The sequence below is a fragment of the Oncorhynchus clarkii genome, chromosome 26 (assembly GCF_045791955.1).
Source record: "Oncorhynchus clarkii lewisi isolate Uvic-CL-2024 chromosome 26, UVic_Ocla_1.0, whole genome shotgun sequence".
Classification (NCBI taxonomy): domain Eukaryota; kingdom Metazoa; phylum Chordata; class Actinopteri; order Salmoniformes; family Salmonidae; genus Oncorhynchus; species Oncorhynchus clarkii.
In genome coordinates this window covers 33,508,305-33,514,304 of record NC_092172.1, presented here as the reverse complement: position 1 = coordinate 33,514,304, position 6,000 = coordinate 33,508,305, and positions in this window count along the sequence as shown.

The following is a 6,000-nucleotide window of genomic DNA, read 5'->3' as shown; positions in this document are numbered from 1 at the left end:
AGCCTCGCTACTGTATATAGCCTGTCTTTTTACTGTTGTTTTATTTCTTTACTTACCTATTGTTCACCTAACACCTTTTTTGAAACTATTGGTTAGAGCCTGTAAGTTAGCATTTCACTGTAAGGTAAGGTGAAACACCTGTTGTATTCGGCGCACGTGACAAATAAACTTTGATTTGATTTATTGCTCCTGTTTCTTGGTCCAAGCAAGTCTCTTCTTATTATTGGTGTCCTTAAGTAATGGTTTCTTTGCAGCAATTCAAACATGAAGGCCTGATTCACGCAGTCTCCTCTGAACAGTTGATGTTGAGGTGTGTCTGTTACTTGAACTCTGTGAAGCATTTATTTGAGCTTCAATTTTTGAGGCTCTAATGAATTTATCCTCTGCAGCAGAGGTAACTCTAGGTCTTCCTTTCCTGTGGCGGTCCTCATGAGAGCCAGTTTCATCATACCACAGCAGAGGTAACTCTAGGTCTTCCTTTCCTGTGGTGGTCCTCATGAAAGCCAGTTTCATCATACCACAGCAGAGGTAACTCTAGGTCTTCCTTTCCTGTGGCGGTCCTCATGAGAGCCAGTTTCATCATACCACAGCAGAGGGAACTCTGGGTCTTCCTTTCCTGTGGTGGTCCTCGTGAGAGCCAGTTTCATCATACCACAGCAGAGGTAACTCTGGGTCTTCCTTTCCTGTGGCGGTCCTCGTGAGAGCCAGTTTCATCATACCACAGCAGAGGTAACTCTGGGTCTTCCTTTCCTGTGGCGGTCCTCATGAGAGCCAGTTGCATCATACCACAGCAGAGGTAACTCTGGGTCTTCCTTTCCTGTGGCGGTCCTCATGAGAGCCAGTTTCATCATACCACAGCAGAGGTAACTCTGGGTCTTCCTTTCCTGTGGCGGTCCTCGTGAGAGCCAGTTTCATCATACCACAGCAGAGGTAACTCTGGGTCTTCCTTTCCTGTGGCGGTCCTCGTGAGAGCCAGTTTCATCATACCACAGCAGAGGTAACTCTGGGTCTTCCTTTCCTGTGGCGGTCCTCATGAGAGCCAGTTTCATCATACCACAGCAGAGGTAAGTCTAGGTTTTCCTTTCCTGTGGCGGTCCTCATGAGAGCTAGTTTCATCATACCACAGCAGAGGTAAGTCTTTCCTGTGGCGGTCCTCATGAGAGCTAGTTTCATCATACCACAGGAGAGGTAAGTCTTTCCTGTGGCGGTCCTCATGAGAGCCAGTTTCATCATACCACAGCAGAGGTAAGTCTTTCCTGTGGCGGTCCTCATGAGAGCCAGTTTCATCATACCACAGCAGAGGTAAGTCTTTCCTGTGGCGGTCCTCATGAGAGCCAGTTTCATCATACCACAGCAGAGGTAACTCTAGGTTTTCCTTTCCTGTGGCGGTCCTCATGAGAGCCAGTTTCATCATACCACAGCAGAGGTAAGTCTTTCCTGTGGCGGTCCTCATGAGAGCCAGTTTCATCATACCACAGCAGAGGTAAGTCTTTCCTGTGGCGGTCCTCATGAGAGCTAGTTTCATCATACCACAGCAGAGGTAAGTCTTTCCTGTGGCGGTCCTCATGAGAGCCAGTTTCATCATACCACAGCAGAGGTAAGTCTTTCCTGTGGCGGTCCTCATGAGAGCCAGTTTCATCATACCGCTTCATGGTTTTTGCCACTGCACTTTCAAAGTTCTCGACCTTTTCTGGATTGACTGACCTTCATGTCTTAAAGTAATGATGGACTGTCATTTCTCTTTGTTTATTTGAGCTGTTCTTCCAATAATATGGACTTGGTCTCTTACCAAATAGGTCTATCTTCTGTATACCACCCCTACCTTGTCACAAAACAACGGATATGCTCAAACACATTAAGAAGGATAGAAATTCCACAAATGAACTTTTATTGTGATTTGATTTGTTAAACACTTTTTTGGTTACTACATGATTCCATATGTGTTATTTAATAGTTTTGATGTCTTCACTATTATTCTAGAATGTAGAGAATAGTAAAATAAAGAAAACCCCTGAATCAGTAGGTTATTTTCATATTTTGTTGTTACAGCCTTATTCTAAAATGTATTGAATAGTTTTTTCTCCCCTCATCAATTTACACACAATACCCCATAATGACAAACCAAAAACAGGTTTGTAGAAATTTGTGCAAATTTATAAAAAAAACTAAACCCAGAAATATTACATTTACATAAATCAAATCAAATCATATCAAATCAAATTTATTTATATAGCCCTTCGTACATCAGCTGATATCTCAAAGTGCTGTACAGAAACCCAGCCTAAAACCCCAAACAGCAAGCAATGCAGGTGTAGAAGCACGGTGGCTAGGAAAAACTCCCTAGAAAGGCCAAAACCTAGGAAGAAACCTAGAGAGGAACCAGGCTATGTGGGGTGGCCAGTCCTCTTCTGGCTGTGCCGGGTGGAGATTATAACAGAACATGGCCAAGATGTTCAAATGTTCATAAATGACCAGCATGGTCGAATAATGATAAAGGCAGAACAGTTTAAACTGGAGCAGCAGCACGGTCAGGTGGACTGGGGACAGCAAGGAGTCATCATGTCAGGTATTCCTGGGGCATGGTCCTAGGGCTCAGGTCCTCCGAGGGAGAGAAAGAAAGAGAGAATTAGAGAGAGCATATGTGGGATGGCCAGTCCTCTTCTGGCTGTGCCGGGTGGAGATTATAACAGAACATGGCCAAGATGTTCAAATGTTCATAAATGACCAGCATGGTCGAATAATAATAAGGCAGAACAGTTGAAACTGGAGCAGCAGCACGGCCAGGTGAACTGGGGACAGCAAGGAGTCATCATGTCATAAGTATTCAGAACCTTTAATCAGTACTTTGTTGAAGCACCTTTGGCAGCCATTACAGACTCGAGGCTTCTTGGGTATGACGCTACAAGCTTGGCACACCTGTATTTGTAGAGTTTCTCCCATTCCTCTCTGCAGATCCTCTCAAGCTTTGTCAGTTTGGACAAAATGCTGCATGCCAAAATGCTGCAGTTTGAAAATGCTGCACGCCATTTTCAGGTCTCTCCAGAGATGTTTGATTTGGTTCAAGTCTGGGCTCTGGCTGGGCCACTCAAGGACAGAGACTTGTCCTGAAGCCACTCCTGTGTTCTCTTGGCTGTGTGCTTAGGGTTTTTGTCCTGTTGGAAGGTGATCCTTCACCCCCGTCTGAGGTCCTGAGCGCTCTGGAGCAGGTTTTCATCAAGGATCTCTGTACTTTGCTCCGTACAGCTTTGCCTCAATCCTGACTAGTCTCCCAGTCCCTGCCACTGAAAAACATCCCGACAGCATGATGCTGCCATCACCATGCTTCACCGTAGGAATGGTGCCAGGGTTCCTCCAGACGTGACCCTTTACATACAGGCCAAATAGTTCAATATTGGTTTCATTAGACCAGAGAATCTTGTTTCTCGTGGTCTGAGAGTCTTTTGGTCCCTTTTGGAAAACTCCAGCAGGTTGTCACGTGCCTTTTACTGAGGAATGGCTTCCATCTGGCCACTCTACCATAAAGGCCTGATTGGTGGAGTGCTGCAGAGATGGTTGTCATTCTCTGTCAGAGTGACCATCGGGTTCTTTGTCACCTCCCTGACCCTTCTCCCCCGATTGCTCAGTTTGGCCAGGCGGCCAGCTCTAGAAAGAGGTGGTTCCGAACTTCTTCCATTTAAGCATGATGTGTTCTTGGGGATCTTCAATGCTGCAGAAATGTAGCCTAGTGGTTAGAGCGTTGGACTAGTAACTGGAAGGTTGCAAGTTCAAACCCCTGAGCTGACAAGGTACAAATCTGTTGTTCTGCCCCTGAACAGGTAGTTAACCCACTGTTCCTAGACCGTCATTGAAAATAAGAATTTGTTCTTAACTGACTTGCCTAGTTATATAAAGGTAAAAATAAAATCTGTCCTTGACACAATCCTGACTCGGAGCTCTACAGACAATTCCTTTGACCTCATGGCTTGGTTTTTGCTCTGATATGCACTGCCAAATGCTTTATAGACAGGTGTGTGCCTTAAAACAATTTAATCCATTTTAGAATCAGGCTGTAACAAAAATGTAGAAAAAGTCAAAGGGTCTGAATACTTTCCCGAATGCTGCTTCACAGCAGGATTCTAAAACGGATCCCTAACTTTTAGACAAACACATCACCTGAGAAAATGGCTCATGGTCACATAGAAAAACAACCACACTAAGGTTCTACAATTATGTACAAAGGGTGGACCATTTGATTGTCTTGTTCATAACTGCTCGGTTTGTGATTCATGTTATTTAAACATATGTCTGTGGATTACAATCTTCACCACTGTCTACAGTGGTTGGAACTTCCTAGCAGGCGAGGGATACATTCACTGTGTTGTGACAGCTCTAGCAAGCAGTATGTACAGTGCCTTGCGAAAGTATTCGGCCCCCTTGAACTCTGCGACCTTTTGCCACATTTCAGGCTTCAAACATAAAGATATAAAACTGTATTTTTTTGTGAAGAATCAACAACAAGTGGGACACAATCATGAAGTGGAACGACATTTATTGGATATTTCAAACTTTTTTAACAAATCAAAAACTGAAAAATTGGGCGTGCAAAATTATTCAGCCCCCTTAAGTTAATACTTTGTAGCGCCACCTTTTGCTGCGATTACAGCTGTAAGTCGCTTGGGGTATGTCTCTATCAGTTTTGCACATCGAGAGACTGAAATTTTTTCCCATTCCTCCTTGCAAAACAGCTCGAGCTCAGTGAGGTTGGATGGAGAGCATTTGTGAACAGCAGTTTTCAGTTCTTTCCACAGATTCTCGATTGGATTCAGGTCTGGACTTTGACTTGGCCATTCTAACACCTGGATATGTTTATTTTTGAACCATTCCATTGTAGATTTTGCTTTATGTTTTGGATCATTGTCTTGTTGGAAGACAAATCTCTGTCCCAGTCTCAGGTCTTTTGCAGACTCCATCAGGTTTTCTTCCAGAATGGTCCTGTATTTGGCTCCATTCATCTTCCCATCAATTTTAACCATCTTCCCTGTCCCTGCTGAAGAAAAGCAGGCCCAAACCATGATGCTGCCACCACCATGTTTGACAGTGGGTATGGTGTGTTCAGGGTGATGAGCTGTGTTGCTTTTACGCCAAACATAACGTTTTGCATTGTTGCCAAAAAGTTCAATTTTGGTTTCATCTGACCAGAGCACTTTCTTCCACATGTTTGGTGTGTCTCCCAGGTGGCTTGTGGCAAACTTTAAACGACACTTTTTATGGATATCTTTAAGAAATGGCTTTCTTCTTGCCACTCTTCCATAAAGGCCAGATTTGTGCAATATACGACTGATTGTTGTCCTATGGACAGAGTCTCCCACCTCAGCTGTAGATCTCTGCAGTTCATCCAGAGTGATCATGGGCCTCTTGGCTGCATCTCTGATCAGTCTTCTCCTTGTATGAGCTGAAAGTTTAGAGGGACGGCCAGGTCTTGGTAGATTTGCAGTGGTCTAATACTCTTTCCATTTCAATATTATCGCTTGCACAGTGCTCCTTGGGATGTTTAAAGCTTGGGAAATCTTTTTGTATCCAAATCCGGCTTTAAACTTCTTCACAACAGTATCTCGGACCTGCCTGGTGTGTTCCTTGTTCTTCATGATGCTCTCTGTGCTTTTAACGGACCTCTGAGACTATCACAGTGCAGGTGCATTTATACGGAGACTTGATTACACACAGGTGGATTGTATTTATCATCATTAGTCATTTAGGTCAACATTGGATCATTCAGAGATCCTCACTGAACTTCTGGAGAGAGTTTGCTGCACTGAAAGTAAAGGGGCTGAATAATTTTGCACGCCCAATTTTTCAGTTTTTGATTTGTTAAAAAAGTTTGAAATATCCAATAAATGTCGTTCCACTTCATGATTGTGTCCCACTTGTTGTTGATTCTTCACAAAAAAATACAGTTTTATATCTTTATGTTTGAAGCCTGAAATGTGGCAAAAGGTCGCAAAGTTCAAGGGGGCCGAATAC